The 24,891-nt window shown below is 48.1% G+C and overlaps 1 long non-coding RNA gene and 1 pseudogene across 1 annotated transcript; both read right to left on the bottom strand.

Moving 5' to 3' along the window:
- Positions 1 to 6,024: 6,024 nt before the first annotated feature.
- On the bottom strand, positions 6,025 to 6,785 carry LOC133233340 (CD151 antigen-like; annotated as a pseudogene).
- Positions 6,786 to 15,368: 8,583 nt separating this feature from the next.
- LOC133233437 (uncharacterized) lies at positions 15,369 to 20,628 on the bottom strand. The gene is made up of 3 exons (XR_009731707.1): positions 19,926 to 20,628; positions 19,352 to 19,490; positions 15,369 to 18,552 (listed from the first exon to the last, which is right to left on the bottom strand). It is a non-coding gene; the product is annotated as an uncharacterized LOC133233437 (long non-coding RNA).
- Positions 20,629 to 24,891: the final 4,263 nt, after the last annotated feature.

Here is a 24,891-nt window from a genome sequence, read left to right as displayed (position 1 = left end):
TTCTTGTTCTATGCTATGAGCTTTATCTCTGATGTTTTAATTTGCCTTAATGAAAAGTCATGCATTACATATTTACTTCAAGTTCATAATTAAAGACACAATGCTTTGCTGACATAAATTTCTCCATCCAGAAAAATTCAGAAAAGTCTGATGCTCACAAAAATGACTGATAGGAGTTTGGGGCAGTGGGAAATTGGAAAAAGGGCCAAAGCCACATCTGTATTGATATGGTAGATGATGGGATGACAGCAGTGTGTGTACAAAGTATTCAGTTCCTATCCTGGGCAAATTCAGTGGAAGCGGGTCTTCAAAACCAGAAATGGCCGTGAGTGTGTGAGCCCTGTCTCCCCGCATCTCGCACAAAGCAATGTTTTAGTGAAAGTGTCAGGCTTCCTAAATGTAATAGAATTGGAGATATGGGACAAGCTGACCGCGGCTGACTCTTGGTTTAGAGAGGATCACTCTGCGGCGGTGGGGAAGAAGGATGTGAGGAGCAAAGTCTGGAAGCAATAATCCTGGGAGAGATGGGGAAGGCTGGCCTGGGCAGGTGACAGGAATGGAGATGTGGGAGCAGCTTTGAGAACTATGAGGTAGAAAGCTGACCCTGTGGCAGTTCAGGGAGAGATGAAGGAAGGGCGACTGAGAGGAGGGGCCCAGAGGCAGCTGCAGGAATCAGTGAGCCGTTCCCAAGCCCCAGCGTTCTTGGGCCCCTCTTTGGATTGCCGCTTGTAAGAGGCGAATTCCAAGATGGCTTCCTGAATGCTAAGGAGTTCCTGGGGTCAACCTGTCCTTCTTTGATTCGTGGAGCCAGCCAGTCATGAGACTCAAATACTGACTGGGTACTGGGCATTCATTAGTGTCTTGGTAACCAATGACAAATCTGTTAAAAACAAAAACAAAAACATGGTAGCAGATATTTAAGGAACTTGGGGGAATGCAGGCCAAGGAACCCAGCCCTTGGGCCCAGTTACTGGACTCTTGACTTGGTTACTGTTTAGGGGAGATTTTGTTGAGAGGTGGTAAAAACTGCTTTAAAAAACCTGGGGCTGGGAATTCCCCGCAGTCCAGTGATTAGGGCTCCTCCATCTTACTGCCTAGGGCCGGGTTCGATCCCTGATCAGGGAACTAAGATCCCACAAGTCATGTGGTACAGCCAAAAAAATAAAAACGAAACAAAAACCTGAAAGAAACAATACCCTTAGGGCCATGAATATCATCTCCTAAACAAGGAAGGGAGGGTATTGGTCTTAGAAAGCTTCCTTCCTCATAGATTAAGACCTTTATTTTTCTTTAATGTAACTAGCTAGACTGGTTTCAGGTAAACAAACAGTCCACCCTGCCTAGGCCAGGCCCTAAAAACAAAACAGAAGAAATTCCTTCCCTCAGAATTCTGGTAGTAGGAGACACCCAAAGCCCTAAATAAACAAGTTGTCTGTATATGGTTTACTAGTGGTTTCCTTTTGTTTTCCTATGTTAAGCAGTGTTCTTGGAGCTAAATCTATCCTTTGTTGCATAATTCACTTATAAGTCATGTTGGGTTTTTTCCTTCTTCAATCATATAGTCAAAAGGAGATTTTGGTCCAGACATGTGCCTGTCACCAGCAATAGGAAAAGTTCTGGCTAGCTGTGGTCCCAAAGTTTCTCATTCTTGAATTTGGGAGAATTCAAAATGGAATCACTGAAGCCCCAGAGTGAGCTGTCCAAGGATCAGTCAACTGACAAACAAGAGCCAGGTTTCCCAGTTCACAGGCTGAGGTGGTGTAACTCACCATCACCCGATGCTGAGACTGCCTGTTCTACGCTCCAGACCAAGCTGCTGGCCCAGGGGTTGATACACAAGCTCATGGTAAAGGCACTGTTAAGTATACAGCTCTTGCTAGGCCACATAGAATTTCCACATTTGTCACCTCACTCCACACAGACTTACTAAATTTAGTAAATGAAGTTACAAATTACCCAGTTAAATCTGAATGCAATATTTGGAACATACTTATACTTAAAAAAGTCTGTCTATTTGAAGTTTGATTTTAATTGAGTGTCTTAGTGCATTAGCGCTGCTATAACAAAATACCACAGACCAGGTGGCTTAAAAAACACACATTTATTTCTCAGGGTTCTGGAGGCTAAGAAGTCCAAGATCAAGGCACTAGCAGATTCAGAGTCTGGAGAGAGCCCTTCTGTGGATTTACAGATGGGTCCTTGTATGGGAGGAAGGATGAGGGAGCTCTGTGGGGTCTCTTGCATCACCACTCAGGCATTCAGGAAGCCTCTGATCGTGTGACCTATGTACCTCCCAGTGGTCCCACTTCCTAATACCATCACCTAGGGCAGTAGGATTTAGCAAAGGAGTTTTGGTGAGATATAGGATTTAGTCCATAGCACTGGGTGCTCTGTATTTTGTCTGGCAACCCTAACCCCACACTCTTCAGAGGCAGGCAGTATCATGTCCCTGTCTGATCGCTGAGGCTCACAAAGAAAATTGCCTAAGGTCAATCAACCAAGGTGGTGGCGGAACCTGGCCCCTGGGTTCACCCGTGGGTGTCATCTTTAAGGCATCAAGGATGTGCTGGGGTGGAGTGTGGGTATCTTGGGGCCAGAAGGGATGAACAATGCAAGCTAAGGCCATAGAGGGACCAACCAGCATGAGCTGTGGATCCTGTGGTCTTCACATTAGAGGGCAGAGAAGAGAGCGTTTCTGTTCTTAGCTGTAACTGATTTTCGGTTTTAGTTTACTGTACCAGGACCTGGGCACCCCAGCCAATAAGGCTGGAAACGCAGGAAGCCATCTGGAGCTGTGTGCTGAGTCATAGGGCCCAGAAAAAAACAAGAACATCATGATGGCAGAGGAGGAGGTGGGGAGCAACCTCCCTGGAGATCACGAATGGCCACCAGAAATAGAAACCGCTCCCTTTGAAGCATCTGTTAAAAGGGCCAAGATCACCATGCAACTGGAATCGCCTTTCTATTAAACACCGACTGAATGCAGAGCTCTGTTCTGTGAGAATGTCAAAAAGTCAGATGGTTAGTGAAAATTTCTAGCTTTTTTTGAGGGGTGGGGTGGGGTATTGGTTCTTTTTTTTTTTTTTTTTCAAATCCAGTCTCATCCTCTTCTGTTACTACCTGTGAGCCCTTGGGTGGTATACTTAAATTTTCTGATACCATTTCATCTTTAGGAATAACAATCCTCATCTCACTAAGATAGTGTGAGGGTTTCAATGAAATCACATTTTTAAAAAGTGTCTTGCCTAGGTCTAGCACACAGTAGATGGTCCCAAAAGAGTAGATTTTGCTGTCAGAGAGACATAAAAATATCTGCCTTTGGGGTTGGTGTGGGGATTAAATCAGATAATGTGGGGAGGGGAAACACTGGATACAGGTCTCAGGGAGAAGTCAGCTAAAGATGAGATGCCTTTTTCCTTATTTTGCCCCTAGATCCTGAGATGGCTGGTTCTGGTCCCCCTGGATGCTGTTTAGTAAGACTAAATACAAACACAGTGAAGGCTTATATATGTTCATTCCATCCACAAATGTCTCCTTTAACATTGTGCATATCACTGGTTCAGCCTCTGTGGAGGTAGAGACAAAATGAAGATGAATTCCTATTTGTCCATCGATTTCAGCAATTGTTTCGTGGTCAGGCACTCTGTGAAGAACTTTATGCGGATTGGATTTTCAGAGCAACTCTTTCAGATAGGTACTATTATAATCCCACTTTACAGATGGGAAAACTGAGGCTCAGAAGGATTCAATACATTATCCAAAGGCACAGAGCTAGTAGGAAGCAGAGTCAAGGCTCAGTCCCAGGCCTGACTATCCCTACTATGGACCAGTTCCCAGAGGGAGAAAAATACTCAGTTGGAGATTTCAACTTATCCAGGCACAAAGGTGTCTACACAGCACAGTGAGATGAAATGTCAGAGGAGAGGTTGGTCATCAGAGTGACTGACAGCAGTTCTGGGCTGGAAGGGGCTCCCTGGGGGGCTTCTGAGAAGGTGGGGGTGGGGAGCAGCCCTAGACCGTGGGGAAGCAGATGGAAGAGAGTGTAGTGAAGACAGGTGAGCAAAGGCACACGAGACTTGGTCAGGTGTGGGCAGGGATCAGCGACAGGCCAGCTGGCTGAGCCCAGGGCCTGTTTTAGACACAAAAGGAGGAATATCCAGTTGGGACAGAATTTGGCTGGGGCAGGCTGTCATCAGTTTCCAGAATGATAAACCCCTCAGGCCCAGCTGAAGCGACTTCTAGTCTTAAAGCATCACTGCCTAGAGGATCCCCACAAATCACATGCCGGCCCTGTCAGTGCTCGAAGGTGTACCCGTCACTGGAAATGAAGGGGCTTTCTGTAGGCAGCAGACATCACCTGTCTCGCTGAGTGACCTCAACCTTAAGTAAGCAGATAGTGACATTTCCTTTGTGTTCAGAGGATTCCATTAAGAAGGCCAAATGCTAAGGGTCATCAAAGCAAACTCAGAGATGGTACAACTGTTCTTCGAGCCAATCTGGCAATATATATCAAGAGGATAAACACGATCCCCGCTTTGATGCCACGATTTTACTGCTAGAAATTAATCCTAGGGAAATGGTCATGGAGGGATGCAAAACTCTGTGTGTACAAGGATGGTTGCTATAGTATCTCTTGCAAATACAAGTATCAGAAATGTCCCCTCTCCAACCCCAAAAAAGGAAACAGATCTGTGGTTAGCAAAGGGAGAAGGGGAGTGGGGGAGGGGTGGATTGGGATTAGGAAATGCAAGCTGTTATATTTAAGATGGATAAATAATAAGGTCCTACAGGGTACTAAATTCAATATCCTGTGATAAAACATAATGGAAAAGGACATGAAAAAGAATGTATATGATTGTATAACTGAATCATTTGGCTATACAGCAGAAATTAATACATTGTAAATCAATTATACTTCAATAAAATAAATCAAATAAAAAAGAAATGTCCCAACTAGTCAATAACAGGGACTTAATTGAAAATGATGATATATCCATTCAGTGGACTACCACACTACCATTAAAAGTCTTTGTTTAGTTGCTAAGTCGTGTCCAACTCTTTTACAACCCTATGGACTGTAGCCTGCCAGGCTCCTCTGTCCATATGGGATTTCCCAGGTGAGAATACTAGAGTGTGTTTCCATTTCCTTCTCCAGGGGATCTTCCTGACCCAGGGATCGAACCCAGGTCTTCTGTTTGGCAGGAGGATTTCTTACCACTGAGCCACCTGGGAAAAGTCATTGTGGTCACACCATATTAAGTGAAAACATCAAGTTGCAAACCATTAATATAGTATGATCTCAGCTTGAAAGTACATTAATAAAATCCATCCCCCCCCCTTTTTTTTTAATTCCACAGACATTTATTGAGCACCTCTCAAGTAGCAGGAGCAGTCCTAGGCATGGAATACAGCAGTGACTATAACCCACGGGATGCCTGCCTCTGGGAGAGGGGTGACCACAAAGAACCAGTGAACACAAGGCTGCAGATGGTGGTCAGCACGGTGGGAGGGCAGCAGGGGAGCGGCAGAGGCTTGGCCAGGAGGGCTGTTCCCCAGTTAAGGAGGAGGCCCCAATACCCGAGGGGTCTGTGGGGAGGCACTTGGGGCCTACTCGCCTGCTGCTCGGTGCCCCCTGTGCCAGCCCATTTCTGTCCAACTCACGCAGGCCTCAGGGAGCAACCCAAGGCCATGACTTCAGCCCAAAGAAGACAGTGGTGGGAGGGGGACCCTTGTTAATCCCCAGCCCCCACCCACCTACCCCAGCAGATAGGTGGGGCTGACCTTTTAGGCCTTGGGACTTTGGTGTGCAGCTAAAGGCACTTGAAGCTGCCTCTGGGGTTTGGGGGTCCCCAGAGGTCCCGGTGATGGCATGGTGGGGGGCCTAGGCATCAGAACCCAGTCTCCCCCGCAGAGGAGGGGCAGAGCCACATCCTGGACCGCAGCAGCCTGGCTGTCAGGAAAGTCAGTAGTCACCACATCGCGAGAAGCTACGGCGCACGTGGAGGGCTGGCGCCCACAGACACGGTCAACAGCGCTCCAGCTTCAGGCTCTTGTACAGGCAGCTTGTGAAGAGCACGCCGAACACCTGCACACAGGCGATGCCCAGGCCCATGGCCCCGCTGATCCTCAGGTTCTCCTGGATGAGGGTCTACAGCTGCCCCCACTCTGTAGACGTTGGAGGCGTGGTCCCACCGCCCATGGCCAGCAACCATGGTCTTCCAGCAGCTCTCGGGGACCACATGTCCACCTGCCTGGCCCAAGCGGATGCACTCACTGTCCTGCCAGTCCCACTCACTGTCCTGCCAGGCCTGCCAGTTGTTGCTGCCACAACAGAGGAACTCCTGCTGCAACTTGCCCACGGTGCTGCTCTCGCCCTCGTGGCCTGGCTGGTGGTACCCCTTGGTCATGGTGTCCTTCAGGTTCTCCTTGAGCTCTGCGTTCAGCCACTGAGAGTAGACATAGACTCTTGCAATGATCTCCAGCAGAGTTAATAAGAAGGATGGAGGACAGACATAGCAGATTCCTCTGTTCCTTGAAGGTGGCACAGCAGCCCAGAACCCCAGTTACAGTGACGACAGCGCCCACCACCACCAGGATGCAGGCTGTGGCCAGGCAGGTGCCCCAAGCCAGCAGCTGATGCAGTCACGCCTGAGGGCCAGCGTCCAGATGCCCACAGACGTGAAGGCCAGACCAGCCAGCCAGAAGCAGCAGCTGCAAGTGAAGAGCAGGCACTTGAGGCAGACGGTGCCCCATGTAGTTGTCGACTTCTCCCCGAACTCGCCCATCCTGGAGCCGGAGGGGCGGGGAAGGGGCTGGCTGGTGGGGAGGGCTCCTCTGTAAGGCAGGAAGACAGAAGTTCCCGCCTGAGGAAGCTCCACTAGAAGGCCAGGGACACGTCACAGGTCTGGCTCAACCAGCCCCGCATCGGAGTCCGGCCGGTGGGCTGCGGGGGCCGCGACTCTGAGCTCAGAGAATACGCAGCCGGCGCAGGCCCAGCCTGCGGCCAAGGACGCCACGACGTGTGTCGAGCAGAGCTCCGCGCATGGGCGGGACACCCACTCAGGCGGGCCCCCGGGGTCCACCCAAGGCGGCAGAAGCCAGGCGGGCTGTGGCCAGGGGTGCCCTCAGCCCCACTGCGGCCCACGCCCTCTCCATTCACTTTTTAAGTAGCTAAGGTGCTGTGTCCCAGACAATATTCTGAACACTTCGGTGATGGAGGGCAACGAGGTGAGTGTATTATTTGGGAGGCAGTCAGATGACATACCCGGAGAAGGCAGTGGCACCCGACTCCAGTACTCTTGCCTGGAAAATCCCATGGATGGAGCAGCCTGGTAGGCTGCAGTCCATGGGGTCGCTGAGGGTCGGACAGACTGAGCGACTTCACTTTCACTTTTCACTTTCGTGCATTGGAGAAGGAAATGGCACCCCACTCCAGTGTTCTTGCCTGGAGAATCCCAGGGACGGGGGAGCCTGGTGGGCTGCCGTCTCTGGGGTGGCACAGAGTCGGACACGACTGAAGCGACTTAGCAGCAGCAGCAGCAGCAGCAGATGACATACATATAGAATATGTTCAGGAATAAGCAAGGTAATTCTGAGAGTAGTACAGTGCCATAAAGAAGATGTAAGATGGGCTCGTTCAGAGGGAGGGACAGGTAGGGATGATCCGAGGAACTGACGGTTTGATTGCCTCCTGCATTGAAAAACATCTGGTCATGAGGATCTGGGGAGGAGCATTTCCAGCAGAGTGCCGAAGGCTTTAAGGACAACGCAACTGGAGTATTAGAAAAGAAAATAAAGGAAGAGAAGTAGTGCGTGAGCAGGGAGAAAAGAGGTGGGGAGAGTCAGGCACAGGCAGGATAACTAGTCTTGAAAGCCAAGGTGAGGCGTTTACAGGGAGTTTGGATTTTATTCTTAGTGCAATGGGACCCTGCTGGATTTTGTCAGGCAATGATTATATTCACATTTACATTTTTGTAGCCAGAAGGAAATACATCAGTGGATTAATAGAGATCATCAAGGGGTGGAGGGGTAATGAACAATTTTTTCTTTGTTTCTGTGTGTTTTCCTGTAACGCCCAGACTTTGACAACTAGAAACAAACAATAATTTATCTTTTTAAAACCATGCACCAGAGAGCAATGCAAGCTAATGGCCACCATTTACGTGGAGCCATTTACAGGAAGAAAAGTCTTTTGCCCATCATCCCATTGCATTTTTGCAATAACCCCATGAGTTAAGTCAGACCATTTGGAAGGCGCAGAGACTCTAGCAGAAAATGTCAGAACTGAGACCAGAATAAAGTTTCTACAGCCTTTGCCCAGGTTGGCTGATTCTGCCACACAGTGAGGTCTCTGGGGCCCTTAGGTCTGCCTTAGATTCATCCAGATACCCAGAGGCCCAGGAAGAAGTCATGAGATTACTGCCCCGTACCCCTGTCTGAGGGAGAGTAGGGAGGGAACAATGCCCCCAATTGTACATGGCTAGTGCAAGAGCACGTGTGTGCAAGAAGAGGGGTCTTGCCCATAGGGTAGATGCTCCATAAACATTTGTTAATTAGTGAAATGACTTGCTTTCAGGAAAATGCTGCTTACTCTTGGGAGGTGGTTTAGCTGACTTCACAATTCATTAGCTGTGTGATCTCAGGTTAATTATTCTACCTTCCAAGCCCAGAGTCGTCATCTGTAAGATGAAGATAAAGCCTGTACTCGTTCACCTCTGTGAAGTGTGATAGTTGGGGGCAGGCTCTAGAACCAGACTGCCTGGGCTTGAATCTGCTTCTACCCTCTTCTGGTTATGTCCTTGTGGAGATGCTTAGCCTCTCAAGACCTCAGTTTTCTCATCTGTAAAATGTGAGTAATAATACTTGTCTCCTAGCACTGATGTTAGGATTAAATGAATGGATGAGAACTTTGAAGAGGTCGTAGCACATAGTATGTGCTCCTTGAATGTCAGATAATATTAGCATTAGCATTATAGGGAGTTTGCATCAAGGGAGAAGCTTTCGGAAGCACAGAACTTAACACGGTGCCAATAAGGCTGCTACTGCCTTTCCACCCCATGCCTGCCATGATCACTGTTCCAGTGATTTTTCATAGGAATCATATAAATTCACCAGCCACCTTTTTGTTTAGAAAGGAGACCGCTTTCTAAAGGGGTCACCAGGAGGTCCTTTGCCAAGTTAAACAATAGATCTACTCTCTCTCATCTCAGGAGGTTTATCTGTTCAAGGTCATGGGAAGAAACCTGACATTTTTCCAGGGTCTCTGTCTCTAATTCATTTAAGGAGCCACTTTTTACATTTCAGGCTTGACATTTGCTGAATGACATGAATGGAGACTGCTCAGGTGAGCAGCCTGGGATCACATGACCTTTGACCTCTGCCCCTGTTTTCAAGCTTCAGTTGTTTGAAGACCACCAATAATTGTGCAACAGCTGTATACCCCTGGTCTACTGGGTCTCCTCTTCCCTCAGTATTTTTCTTGAATTTGTCTCACATTTAAAGCTCAAAATATGTTGATTCTAAAGGGAAGCATACTCATTACTATAAATGGAAAGCCACAAATAGAAGCTACTCATAAAAAGAAATATTATGCAAATGAAGCAGTATTACTGAATTCTAGAGGAACAGGGTCACCCATTGAAGACTCTAGGCTCATGAAGCCTTTTAGATGTTCATTAAATGGGATATCTGGAGAGGTGTGACAGAGGTTAGTGCCCCATTGAGTGTCTTCGTGGTGTAATATGGATTGAGAAAGACTTTAAAGAGGGAAAAACTCTCTAGCCACCTGATTCTATCTTTTTATTTCTGCATCTGTTCACCTCCTAGAACTTTCTCCTGTCTGCTAGGGGCTCCCTTCTATGCTGTTCAGTTCTTTATTCAGAAAGGTAAGGAGTGAACAGCCCATTCTCTGCTTCTCGCTTGTTAGGTCTTTTTAGGAAGATTCTTAGCCCTCTCTGAAATGCCACTGCCATGCTCTTGCTTAGTTGTATCTGATTCTTTGTGATTCCATGGACTGGAGCCTGCCAGGCTCCCCTGTTCATGGAGTTTTTGAGGCAAGAATACTGGAGTGGATTGCCATTTTCTACTCCAGGGGATGTTTTTGACCCAGGGATCAAACCCACATCTCCTGAGTGTCCTGCATCAGCAGGCAGATTCTTTACCATTGTACCACCTGGGAAGCCCCTCTCTGAAATGAGGGAGCTGGATTAGAAACATATTCTTCTCTGATGATTTTCAGACCCCCAAAGTGTGCTTGGCTGCCCATCCATGTTTTTCACCTGCGGACAGAGCAGGAATGAAACCCACCCCAAGGATGGTCTCGTGGAATAGTTCAGGTCTCTGGATCTCCATGAGAAGCAAAGAAGCAGGATTCACCACATAGCCACGAATGAATGTATGTTTCCAGAGGGGTGCATTTTCTGCATGCTGAACTGAGCAGATGGCTGTGTTTGAATGAAAAAGGAAATACACCCTAGGAAGAAGTGACAAAACGACTTCAGGTTTCATCCCCTCATTCAGCAGCCCCTGCAAAAGTTTCCTTCATTAGAGATCCTGGGGTAAATGCTGCTGAGGCACCACTCCTAAATGATTCCTCTTTCCAGGTCTCCTCCCTGCTTCTAAATTGCTTGGAATCTGTCACACCTGTGTGTATTCAGATTCTTTAGCCTGACGTGTGAGCCCCTCCTCAGTCTGGTTCTAATCTGCACTTGCAGTTCTGGCTGCTGGAACACCCCTTCCTTGAATCTCCTGCTTTGGGCAACCTGGTTCCCTGGCACAGAGTAGGTGTGAAAAAAACGTAATTGAAGAAAAGAATCTGTCTTATGCTGGGATGCCTCTACAGTCCCTTTCAACATGTAGTTCTTGAGTGTCAGGGACGAATGGTGATTGAAAGCTTCCCGTATGCCTGCCGTGGTGGGATTACCACTGTCTCAATTTGCTGAGGATTTTCCTGATTCTGGCACTGGCAGACCAAGACCAGGAAACCCATGTGACAAAGGCAAATCAGGATGGTCGGTCACCCTGTGTGTTAAGACTGCACGTGCTCTCTCTCCGTGGGACCTCCGGCACAGTGGGGGAGGAGATAGTAAACAAATTATCCCACAAAGTCATTACAAGCTGTGATGAGTGCAAAAAGAAGGCAGCCCTAGGACTTCCCTGGTGGCTCAGTGGTAAAGAACCCACCTGCTGGTGCAGGGGACATGGGTTCGATACCTTGTCCAGGAAGATCCCACGTGCTGCAGGGCAACCTAGCCCACGATCCACAACTACTGAGCCTGGGTGCCTAGAGAAGTCCCTGCAGTGAGAAGTCCGCACACAGCAATGAAGAGGGGCTCCCTGCTTGCTACAACTAGAGAAAGCCCATGCACAGCAACGAAGACCCAGCACAGCCAGAACTAAATTAAGAAGGCGGCAGGTGTGAGCTGAGTGATGTGGGTACGAAAAGAAAAACACAGGGTCCCAGACCTGGAGAAGCTCCTGGTTGCAGCTAGGAGAGAGAAGGATACACAGTTTGTTTAATGTCAAGTACCGAATGTAATGGATCAGAAATACACACTCCCTTTTCCCTCTTCACAATGCACCATTTCTATTTTAATTGCGGTTTCAAGCATCAGAAACTCACTGGTAAATTAAATAGATATACATCAATCAAAAGGGCATTACAAGGAAAAGCTGAAAAACTAGGAGGCCTTGGAAGAGAGAGAAATGATGGTCTCTTAGGGAGCTGAGAGAGTAAAAAAATATGCCAGAACAAAAGAACATGCCTTGTTCCATTTCCATTAGAAAAGCTGACTCAAGTCATCCTCTGCCCGTGGGTTTCTCTGCCCAATATTCTAACTCCAGTAAGAAAGAATTTGATAGCCAAGCCTGGGTCTCATGCCAACCCCTTGCTAGGCTAGGGCGGCTACCATGATTAGAAATCCACCGAAATAGTTTGTGATGGGGCCCTGGGGAGCGGGGTGGTTGCTAATGGCAACGGAAAAGCCAGGATGCTGGAAAGGTGAGGGCCTCAGTCACCTGTATCCCTCTTCATGAGGCGGTCCAGACACTGCCTGCCCGAGGCCTTCCGGTACTGTGCTCACTGCCTTCCAAGGAGCTCTGCTGGCCTTGTGTCCAGAATATCCCGTTCTATTCTGTGACCATGGACAGCCCCATGCTGATGTCTGCCTTCAGCTGATGGCACCCTGGCTATGCCCACCTTAGAGTGTGCACTAGGTCCTTGGGCATGGCCTGCACGTTTCCTGGCACAGAGGCATGCTACTGAGGACTTTCGAGAGAGTTCTAAAAGAGCCCATTGCCCTGATGATCCCACCCGCCTTCCCCCCGGGCCCCTGCCCTTGAGCCAAACCAGTCTTCTTTTGGCTTCTCATGCACTCAGCCTGCTTTGCTATCCCTTCTGCCCATTTGTCTGCTTTGCTGACCTCATAGCTCAGCAGTTCGGCATCGGGGAGATTTTGTCCTCCAGGAACATCTAGTGACATCTGGGGACAGTGTTAGCTGTCACACTAGACAGCAGGCTGCCACCAGCATCTTACGGGTCGAGGCCAGTGATGCTACTGAATGCCTCATAAAGCACAGAACAGACCCCTCACAGACCCCCCAACAGACAGCCATCAGGCCACGCACACCCCTCAGGCTGAGGTGGAGGAGTCCAGGGCCGAGGCTGAACGCCCACGTCTCTGCTCAGAAGTTCTCCTAGCCAAGAGGCCTTCTCTCCCCATCTACCCATGTCTCTCTCTCGCCCCCTTTTGTAGTTTCCTAAAATGACTGTGTCTGTGTATTCAGTTGCTTATTTGGGGCCTGTCTCCTGTACAGAAGGGTCAGGCCTAGGAGACTGGGCCCCCGTGGGCCTTGTTTCCAGCCTGGAAAGCAGCACCCGGCTCCCTGTGGGCTGCTCCACAAAAACGTGATGAGTGAATGTTTCATAGAGGAGAGTGGCTCCACCTTCTCAAAGAGCAGAGGTCAGAACACTGGGCTGTGAAGCCCCGCCCTTCTCAGACTGGCCATCCTGGGATGTATTTGCATTTGTTTATTTCCCCAGCCAGTTCACATTTAGCCTTTGGCAAGTTTCTGAAGCCTCTTTCGACTCAGTTTCTGCATCTGTCAAGTGGGGCTATGTTTATTAGCTCCTTCCTCGCAGAGACATGGTAGAAATGAAATAAATTAACCCACAAAACACTTAGGAACATGCCTGACTCAGAAGCGCCTTAGTAAATGCCATCTCTCATCATCATCATCACAATGACTTGGCCAGAGTAGGCGGTGAAGATGACAGAATGGGCTCTGGGGCCCTCCCAGAAGATTAGGGGATTACTGCAGCTTGCAAAGCCAAAGCTGTCCCCACTTGGTTTTGCCAGCTCCTTCTCTGTCCATGAAATAAACCAGATGAAGCCTTTATCCATCTCTTGTTTTGAGAAGGAGGCTATCAGGAACTGTGGATTTAATGTGGCAGATGGTGCTGTCCTTGAATTATGAAACCAAAGGAGGAAATTAAAGTGCTCCCTTGCAACAGATACGGGCCAGAAGGGGTAGAGGGCAGGGCCCGGGCCACAAAGGAGAGTGAAGGAGGTGTTTTATCAGCTGGACAATGGCTATTCCTGAGAGTAGCTGGAGTCCTAGAATAATAGAATTTTATAGCCTAAAATCATTTGAGACTACTTTCTTCATTTTATATAAGCAAATGAGCCCAGAGAGGGAAAGTGACCCTCGAGGTCACATAGCCAGTTAATGACAGAGCAACCCATACCTCTTGTTCTGTTGATCAGGATTATGTGTTCTGTCCCAGGCCAAGACCACGGGCAGCCTCTGTCCCAGGGCGTCCAGACTTCGAGCATCTCTGCTCTGGGGCACGTGTACTCTATGTCTCTCCCCAGCACATCAGGGGAGTATGAGCCAGAGTTCTGGAACCCTGTCTGGGTCTTAGAACCTCAGTTTGCTTATCTATAAGATGGGAATAATAATAGGCTGTATCTCACAGGGTCACTGTGAGAATTTGGTGAGTTACTATCATATCAAGCATTTAGCCATGGGCTTGGAACATAAAATGCTCTGTAAAATGTTGGTTGTTATTATGGCTCCAGAACTGACTAGGGTCTGAAGGTCCCTAGGCTGCAGGCCCCTCAGAGGCCGTGCCCATCTACAGGATATCTTTTGTCCTCTATGTCGTGCCAGGCAATTATCACCTGCCAGGACCTCAGTAAATGGTAGTGGCTGACAGCTGGCCCCCTTAGAGACCCCCATTTCTCAATGGGAACAACAGAGCACCAGGAAATGCTGCCAGCAATGCATGTGACTTTGGTCACTAGTTTAGACTTTAATCCTAAACAGATAAAGCAACCCTCCTGTCCAGTGGTGAACCAGCCTCATGATGAGGGCTGTGTTTGTTTCCCATCCTTCCTCGGCAGGCAGTGTGGAATCTTTCCCCAACTAGCTGTGGGCTATTTGCATTTAAATTGGTTTTCTCTCATTATAGAAATCTCTTAGGTCAGCTGCAGTTTCCATTTTCCCCGGCATCAGTCTGGAAGCTCCATTTCTTGCTCGAGGGTCCCTCATGCCTTCCTCCTTCTCGCCGACAGTGAGCTGTGCTCACCTATTCTCATCGTGGACACCAGATAGCCTGAGAAAGTTGCCTGAATCCCAGGCAGGCTTGGCATGTTTCCTCCAGGAGAAGGTGGAGGCTGGGGAGGGGCGGGAGGATACTGGACCCTGCTATTGGAGTAAGGAGACCCTGGGGGCTTCACCTTCTGCACCTAGGCCTCATTTTCTCATTTGCTTAAAAAAAAAAAAACACACACACACATTAATCAAGTAAGTATGATGCTAGATGCTTGGAATGCAGAGATAAATAAGACACATCTATCACGTCCCAGGAGCTGCCTGTCTAGTCAAGGAGAGAGAAAAGAATACCAAAAAATTTAATATAATCAAATAATTGCTTTAATAAGGATCAAAATAGATTCAGCCAGAGCATCGACTTTCAGATAAGGCTCATCATAAACCACGGTCATACACATGCACACACACACTAGCTAACATGTTTATAGCATTCCATGTGTGGCCGGGGATCTTTCTAAGCAGATAATATAGTAGATCTCTATTATGTCTATATCTATATTAATCTATATTGAGCTTCCCAGGTGGCACTAGTGGTAAAGAACCTGCCTGCCGACACAGGAGACATAAGAGATGCGGATTTGGTCTCTGGGTCGGGAAGATCTACTGGAGAAGGGAATGGCAACTCACTCTAGTATTCTTGGCTGGAAAGTCCCATGGACAGAGGAGCCTGGTGGGCTATAGTCCCTAAGATTGAAAAGACTCAGACAAAACTGAAGGGACTTAGCACCATATATATATATGTATATATAATATATATGTGTCCGTGTGTACGTGTTCAGTTGCTAAATCATGTCCAACTCTGACACCGCATGGAATGTAGCCTGCCAGGCTCCCCTGTCCATGGGACTTTCCAGCCAAGAATACTGGAGTGGGTTGCCATTTCCTCCTTCAGCAGATCCTCCCAACCCAGGGATTTAGTCCACGTCTCCTGCACTGCAGGCAGAGTCTTTACTACTGAGCCACCAGGGAAGCCCATAAGGCCTTTCCTTTGCTTTATTGCACTTCACAGATATTATGTTTTTCATAAATTGAAAGTTCGTGGCAACTTTGTGTTGAGCAAGTCTGGGTGCCATTTTTGCAATAGTAGTTTTTTAATTAAGGTATGTACATTGTTTTCTTAGAAATAATGCTATTGCATACTTAATAGACTATAGTGTAAACATAATTTATATGCACCAGGACACCAAAAAAGTTGTGTGACTTGATTTGTTACAATATTTGCTTTATTGCATTGATCGGGAACCAAATGTGCTATATCTCCAAGGTATAGTTGTGCAAACATACAAATATATTTATACATAATATACAAACATATATTAAGTAATATACTGATTTAATGTTCATGGTAGGCCATAAAGGAAGTGCTATCATTATCATTGTTTTCCAAATGAGGGAATTGAGACACAAAAAGGTGAAGTCACTTGCCCAAGGCCATTGCTAATCAATTGCAGAGCTGGATTTGCGTGTAGGCAGTCCAGCTCCATGGCTTGTGCTGTTCATACTGTGTTATACCCACACCTGACAAAGATGATGCACTTATGTGTTTTCACCCTAATTCATCTTTCAAGAAGCATTCATCAAGGTCCACTACCCTGCTAACTGACCCACTGATGGGCTATGGACCATGGTTGAATCAAACTGCAGAAGAAGGGTCCAAGTCTGCTTGGGAGAACTGGGGAGGGTGAAACAGGGAGAAGATGCTTGCAGTGGATTTGAAGGATGACTAGGAATTTTCTGGATGGGTAAGAGGAAAAGCAGAGTATTTCACTAAGGACAAGACTGTGCTGATCCCCCAAATATTAGCAAGTGTGGAAATCTAGGTCTCATGGCAAGTGGCGGTGGGGGTGGGGGCTCAAATTGCATGACGGGGCTCAGATGTGATGTGGACTGAGCAGGTTTTGAGCCATGGGACAGGGAGACTAGCCAAGACCAAACCACGAAGGGCCTTGAATATCATGTTCATAGGCTCTGTCCTGGGGGCCAGGGGAAGCCATGAAGTGGTCAAGTTGGTTACAAGGATCACTCTAGCTCTGGTGTGGAGGACTGCCTGGACAGGGACGCCAGAAGACACTATAATCAACAGACGGAACCAAGAGGTGTAAGAGCTACAGTTGATCCAGTATAATCAATTGTGTTAGGTGGGGGCTTTCCAGCCAAGAGGCACCCCTGCTGCCCAGCGACGAGTGGTGGAGCTGCATCGACCCACAGAAGATATCCTTATCTAATTCACCCAGACACCTTATGGGCTGGTGGTGGCCCTCGTGTGTGATAGTCAAGAGGGGTGGGGAAAGGGCTGAACGAAGGCTGTGGCTTTTGTGGAAGAGATGGGGGACCAAATGTATGAGACAGTGTGGGGTAAAATAATCTGGTCTTGGTGACCAGCCTGATGCCAGGGCTTGAGGGAGAGCGAGAGATGGGATGGTGCCCAGTGTTCTGGTTGAGCTTAATCAGCTTTAATCCTACTTCAGTCTAACACCAGGGAAACTTCTCTGTAAAGGACCAGACAGAAACTATTGTAGATTGTGCAAGCCCTGTGGTCTCGGTTACAACTACTGAACTCTGCCATTATGGTGCAAAACACTCATAGGCATTATGTAAGGGAATGGTCGTGACTGTGTTTCAGTAAAGCTTTATTTAGCCTGATTTGGCCTGAGAACTGTTGTTTGCTGACCGCTGCTGTATGCCATCAGGTGACCCAACCACCAAGGCAACCAACTCACATAACCAGGCACCCATTGAGGAAGAGAAAGGCTCACACCGCATCAGGTACAGACAGGTCTCATATCTCTTCTTGAATGATGTCTTCCTGTTCACAAAAACTCATCTGAATTAAGGAGTAACTCCAACGTCTAATTCCCGGAGCTCAGCTCTGGCAGAAGGGATGTCGCTGTCTCACTGCAGCTGTGCGGCCTCTGTTACAGTCACAGCGGAGGCCTGGGCTGGCGTTTCCATCAGTTACAGGTGCAGTGCTAAGAGACGCTAGCTCACCTCCGCTGAGCACTCACTTTACACCAGACGCTGGGTCAAGGGCTTTACTTGGATGAGCTCCTTTAATGTTGACCAGACCTCAGTGAGGCAGATAATGTACAGATGAGGAAACCGAGGTACAAAGAGGTTCAGTGTCTCTGAGGCTGGAAACTGAGTAGTCCACCTCCAGAACCTAGGTCCCCAACCACTCTCCAAAGCTGACGTCACAGGTCTACATGGATGACCACGGTCCTTATGACAAACCCCCACGCTAGCCCTAAAACACTGGAGAAAGCTGGCCAGGCGCTTGGGAAACTTTTGTCCTCTGGCCTGCGTGGCATTCTTATTAAAGACCAGCAGTCCAGCAGACATACACCTGCTTCTAAACCAAACCAAATTGACAGGGTAAGTCTCTCCAAGATCTCTGTTTTTGAGCAAAATGGTTGTCAGAAGCGAGTCTGGATGAATAGATTGATATCTGAAGGCATTGCATCTAAGGGGGCAGGGACAGAAAATCAGAGAAAACAGCTGATCTCCATGGGTTCACTCTGCAAACATCCACTGAGGGCCTTGTCGTTCCCTGTCCCTGCCCTCCTAGAGGGCACTGGCTGGGAGAGAGCCAGACACAGAGCAGACCATTGAAATGCCCTGGGCATCACACATGGTGTGGTGAATCCAGGGTAGGCTGGGGACATGGGGCAGGGACATCTGTCTTAGCCTGAACAGAGGCACCTGGAGCCCAGCCCAGACAATCTGGGGGTAGGGTGGTGGTAAGGGCTATTCCCAGGGAGGGAACAGCATGTTCCAAGGCAACGGGCAGGAGGTGAAGCCTTGCTGGAGTGAGGGAATCCTGTAGAAGGGATGTGGCTGGAGATGTGGGGAAGCTGGCCCCCAGCAGTTGGTCTAGACCACTCTGGGATGGAGGCCACCTCATTCTCAGCTCCTTTCTGCAATTAGAACAGCCTCTGAGTTCTAGAGGAAACACAAATTGCTGGTCAGAAATGGCGATGCCAAGAACACTCTGCTGACGCTGCGTCTTGAAGTCATAAAAACAAATAATAGTAAATCACCTAAATCACATTGTCGGTTCCCCCCTCGCTCCCAGAGGCTGTGTCTTGCTTACATTCACAGACAGTTTGAAAGTGGGAAGATATTCATATTCCCATCACCTTGTTGTATCAGCCAAAATAGTAACAGCTCTCGTTTGGGGGCCCCTCACAGTGGCTAACAGTGAGCTAAATGCCTTATAAATAATATCCTGTTTAACAGAGAAGCAATCTGAAGCTCAGGGAGGCATCACAACTTGCTGAAGTTCCTGTGTTAGGAAAAGAATAGAGCCAGGATCCAAACATACACCTTCCTGACCTCTGAGCCTGGAGACTTCCCGCTCAGCCTCTTAGCCTTGATATGAGAGAATTTAAGGACTTTGTGGATTTCTGAGAACATTTTCATCTTTTATTATATTGGCTCCTCCAAAGAACTGAATTTAGCATGTAAAAAACCCTGGGCTTGGCAAGGTACAGTGTCCTCCCCAAGGTCACACAGCTTTTAAGTAAGGGGCCAACAGGAGACTTGAACATTACCATTCCAAAGCCAAAGCTCTATCTTCTTCACCGTGGCTTCCAAGTCCACAGCAAAGAAGACAGACAGCTAACGTTACACCCTTGGATGATTCTTATTTTAAACCACTGCCCCCCACCCCCGAAACTCATGTTCTCTTAATCTCGACATTGGCTGGGACGTATTCATCAAGCAATCAAAAGACAAATACCTAGGAGAGCAGAACGTGCAGACCGCAGCCAAAATGACCTCACAAGGAGCAGGTTGTGCCAAGCAAATCTAATTTCCTCTGACAGAACGGCAGGCTGGGAGATAAGGCTAAAGGCACCGACGCTGTTGTTTCCCTGGTTCTGAAGGACAAGTTCGATTAGCTCCACAGAAACACCTGCGGAGGGGGAGGGGGGCAGCTCACCCCACACACACCCACAGAGGCATTCGCACACACAGACACGTCTCCAAAGACACGCGTGCCAGTTGAGAGATGCACACAAATGCATATGCACAGGCACACATCTATCCACACACCCCCAACTCAGACACACACTGTCACTCAAACACACACACACACACTTAAAAACAGACACAGTCAGAGATACACAGTCACACAGAGACATGCAAATACACATACACTTACATACAAACATGTCTGCCTCCCCTCCTCACGCAAACACAAGAGGTACATGCACACATTCACACACAGAAACAGAGACACACATGTATGGTCACAGACACACATACACAAACCAAGACACATCCAGTACCCCTCACGGCCCAGAGGAGCGTACTCTTCTCAAATCCTCTTCTGTAGCCTGCAAATTACATCCTGCCCAGACCGGAGCCTCTGAAAGCTGTATGCCTCTGGTGTCCATGCGTCTTCTCGACTCTGCCTTGGCCTGGTGTCTTCACCCAGAAACTTGAAACATACCCCAGCAGCTGTGTGCGGTTGAGAAAGATCCCACACTTCGGAGTCAGGCTGGTCTGTGTTCTATGATAGTTGAGGCTCTGCCAGTCACTAGGTGTGGGGACCTAGACAAGTTTCTTCACATTTCTGAACTTCAGTTTTCTCATCTGCAAAATGGGCTGATAACCCCAGTGATGAGTCCACTGGACGGGAGCCCCATGAAGTTCTGGCATTCAGCAAGGACCTCTCCATGGCAGGTATTTTTGTTATTTGAATGTCTGTCTGCCTCCCCCGCCTTGAGCCACCTTGTAGGTAGGGGTCTTGTCTGTTTCCACCCAAGTCCGTTTTCAGGGCTCAGCAGTGTCTGCCAGGCACATGGTAAATGAAAGTGAAAGTGTTAGTTACTCAGTTGTGTTCGACTCTGTGACCCCATGGACTGCAGCCCGCCAGGCTCCCCTGTCCATGGGATTCTCCAGGCAAGAATACTGGAGTGGGTAGCCATTCCCTTCTCCAGAGGATCTTCCCAACCCAGGGATCGAACCCAGGTCTCCTGCACTTCAGGCAGATTCTTTACTGCTGAGCCACCAGGGAAGCCCTGGCATGTGGTAGCTGTTCAGCAAATGCTTATGAAATAAACAAGCCTATATCCTTAGCTCCCAGTACAGACTGGGCACAGAGGATATGATCAGCTGCGGTTACAGAGTGCTGAAAAAAATGATACGTGAAAATATAATTGCAACCATGGACCAAGCTCTAATTGTATGTCAGGCATGTCTTTTACAGCATTCCATGCTGTCCGTGACAGGCATTCATTTTGTAGATGAGGAAACTGAAGTCCAAATAAGCAGTTTACCAAGGTTATCTGGTTTCCTGAGGGTGGCAGCTCAAAGTTGGGAATCTGATTACTGAACCTAACTCTAGACTCCATGAGTAAATATTTTCCCTTGGTGACACAACTCAACTGATGATGTCTACAGCCAGCTCTGTCTTAGTTACACCATGGACTAACTCTCTAGAGTGAATTGTCGTCTTCAATCCCTGGACGTCTTAGTATATAGCATCTGTCTGGAATATCTCCCATATGGCCATGGTTACATTTTTTTAAATATACAATCCCAAACTCCTGACGTCTGCATTTTTCCTTGGTCCCTCTCAGCCAGCATCCATCCGTCGATCTGTCCTTCTATGACCTGACCATTTTCCATTTAAGGCCCATTCTGTCCTCAGATGTTTTTCCTCTGTGTTTGTAAACGAAAGAGCCCAAGCCTGGATCTGTCAAATCTGTTTTCCTCTCTCTTGCATTGGTACAATCCAAGGGTTTCAAACTCAACCCACCTGTGGGCCAATTAAGCTACTTTGCATGACAGCCGCATTCGGCAGTAATTGATGGCGCACATTAAGCATTTTGCAAATCCTGAAAGGTTGCTGCACTTGCACCAGCCTTGCTTCGAAAACAGACTCAAATCCCCACCACAACCCCATCCCCCAACAATTTCCCTGAAAAAAAAGAATTTTATGAAAGATTTCTGCCTCTATTCAGGGCCATGCAAAATGGTAACAGCCACAGGGTATGGAGGCCATAATTACCTTTCCACACAAAGGAAAATACAAATGTCTAAAGACAGTGGCACCTTGCATGCAGGGGGCCAGGGCAGGCTGCAGTGACCCATCAGGCATGCCAGGCAGCACCGCTCCCCCTGCAAGAAGGCTCCATACTCACTCACAGCTTTGCCAGGTGAATGAGCAGAACAGAGGCATCTGACAGCGGGGGAGGTTCTATTTCTGGTAGCTTGAACCCTAACATGACACAGGTGGTTTTTAAGACTTTTTTTAGTTAAATCATCCTGGGAGGGGGGGCAAAAAAGAAGTGAAAGTATTAGTCTCAGTCTTTGCAACCCCATGGACTGTAGCCTGCCAAGCTCCTCTGTCCGTGAAATTCTCCAGGCAAGAATACTGGAATGTGTTGCCATTTCCTTCTCAAGGGGATCTTCCTGACCCAGGGATCAAATTCAGGTCTCCTGCACTGCAGGGATCTTTCTCAACTGCACACAGCTGCTGGGGTATGTTTCATAGTCTTTACCATCTGAGGCACCAGGGAAGACCAAAGACATTCTCTTGCTTCCCAATCATGACTCTATTCATTGGAATAGTCTCTGTGAACAGATTTTTTTTTTTTAATAATATGTACATACATTTGGTACATATATTAGCCAAGCAACCTGTATTTTCCCTACGCTTGCCACCTCAAATCCCTCCCCTAACTCTCTCCCTCAGCATCTGCATGAAATTCTACCACGATCAGTTCATTTCACGGGATTGAACTTGGTCCTGGTGTGGGTGTCGGGGGATGGATTGTTGGATAGAACAGCAACTTCTCAGTGTACAGAGCAGGTGGGTGGGAGGGAAGGCATGCTGAGATAGCAAAGAAAAGAGCCCCTGTGAGCCAGGAAGAGCACCAGGCACTTCACAAAAGTCATCTCCTCAAACACTCACAGTCTCCAGTCCCCGACTCTCTTCATTTTAGAGATGCTAAAAGAGACATTCAGAGAGAGAAAGTGACCTACCCCTACTAAGCACTTGCAGAAAGACCAGGATGCAGGTTTGTTTGGCTTCAAAGGCTAAACTCTCTCCTCATATCCCCATCACCTCCCAAATGTTTTACAGTCCTACTAAAATGCTGCTGAACACACCACACTTTGTCCACCCGGGGATGACAAATGTCCTTTCAAGTGCCAATGTCAATACACTGGCGGAACCAGGAAAATGTCATATTTCCTGGGAAAATTGGTCTATTTCACTGAAACGGTGGAGCTGAGGATGCAGCACGCATGTGCGACCAGGAGAAATGGGTACAAAGACCTGAAGTGCAGAGGATGGTGGAGAAGCAAGCAGGCAGGCCCCGGGGTCCCTGCAGGGATGCCCGAGCCCCAGAAAGCAGCCCCGGAGCGCTCTTCTTTGGTGAATCCTAGTTTTTTTAAATTTATTTGGGCCACAGTGCATTTTACAGTCAGCTGCTGCTGAAACATCCTAGTTGACCATGGTCCCTAGCAACTACAAGGAACTATTGGAGTTCCAAGGCTGCCTCTCTGATATACTTTTTTTTTTGCATTTTATTGTATTGAAGTATAGCTGATTTTCAATGTTGTGTTTCTACTGTACGGCAAAGTGATTCACTTATACACATATCTATATACATTCCTTTTCATATGCTTTTCTATGATGGTTTATCACAGTATACTGAATAGCTTTCCCTGCAGCACTTATTTTGTACTGTCATATTAAAAATGATCTGTTCTCCATGTTAGATTATAAACTCTAACATTTTTATCTTTGGTTCTCTTTTCTTTGATGGTACCTTAATAGAGTAAGAGCTCTAACAGTTGGAATAAGTCAATAATGCGTTAATTTAGTCATTTTATAAAGGAAGGGCTTTAACTAAAACAAGACACCTTCCATGTGATCCTAGGAAGAGGCGCAGGTGAAGACAGACTGACATGAGCTTTTCTGCTCTAGAGATTTCTGCTGAGAAGCATCCTAATTCACAGAATCCTAACTCCAAACTGGACTTAATCCAAACTCACTCTCACCCCCTCTCCAGACTTTCTCTTGGGGTCCCTGTCTTGCCAGCTCGGTAAAAGACGCCATCGGAGGTTGTGGAGTCATGCTGAGCTCGTGGCTTTCTATGTCCCCACCTCCCCTCATTTACCAAGTCTGGGTGGCCCTGGCCTCCAGGCCCCAGGGAACCGGTCCCCTGCTCACCACGTCTCTGCACTGCAGCCCTCTCTTTCCTTGTCAAGGTGGCTGCGCCAGATCCCTCCCTGCTCCTGTGACTCCAGCCCATCCTCCCCCTGGCTCAGAGAGAACACTCTAAATCACAGAGCCGGCCACCTCGCCACATGCTTAAAAGTCCTCCCAGGGATCTCCATTTTCTGAAGAAAAAATCCAAATGTCTAGACCTGACATCCAAGACCTTTTGTTACCAGATCTCTGCTCGCTTCTCCAGCCTTATCTATAGCTGCTCCCCAAGGCACAGCCTGCACTCTCCTCTGTCCAAACAGGTGGCAGCCACTCAGAGGCCCATCTCCATGCCCCCGCTTTAACCAGGCTCTTCCCTGCTGTACGGCCCCTTCTGGCTTATCCGACTCCTCTCATTCTTCAGCTCAACTCTGGCCTCAAAGGCCCACCCCTCCCGTCTGGACGGCCCAGATGGGATGCCTCCTCTGGGCTTCCATGCCCTCTGGAGTCACTTATCACCTGGTGTCAGGAGTCTGCTTTTGGGTTTTTAAGAGGAGATACTCAGGAGGTTGGACGGAACTCGTGGCTTAGTTAAAAACATTTGGAGGAAGATATGCACAGAGCAAAGTGCTCCACTCTTCCCTGCTGGCCAGAAAAATGTCCCCTGGGCTGTGCAGAAAAGGACTGGGAGGGCGAGAATGAGAAAGTTGCTGCCCTGCCTGAAGAGGCCTGTGTGCTCTGCTCCCCGGGCCGGGTGTGAGGACAAAGACAAAGCCCAAGGGGAAGAACCCACGGGATCTCTGAGCAGAAGGGAAGGAGGACCCCCAGGGAGGAAGGAAAGCCCCAAAGGGCAGCAGGGTCCACATGGCACGTAGGTAATCGGGAATTTAGACATCTCACAGAGTTTACCACAATCCTGTGAGGCATAAGAAGTGATACAGTGAGTCTTGGGAGCCCTAGAATGTCACAGAGGTCACAGAGTCACCTGATCTGAGTTAACTCACAAACAAGAAAAGGGACCACTCCATGGTGACCCGCATTGACCAGTGACTGAAAGATAAATGCCACTGAAGGTGACATCAGTGACCAGTGGTCTTCCTCCCATCATCTGTGCA

This window comes from Bos javanicus, chromosome 20, assembly GCF_032452875.1.
Source record: "Bos javanicus breed banteng chromosome 20, ARS-OSU_banteng_1.0, whole genome shotgun sequence".
Lineage (NCBI taxonomy): Eukaryota > Metazoa > Chordata > Mammalia > Artiodactyla > Bovidae > Bos > Bos javanicus.
The sequence above is the reverse complement of the archived record's forward strand: the minus strand, read 5'-3'. Positions and strand labels throughout refer to the sequence as shown.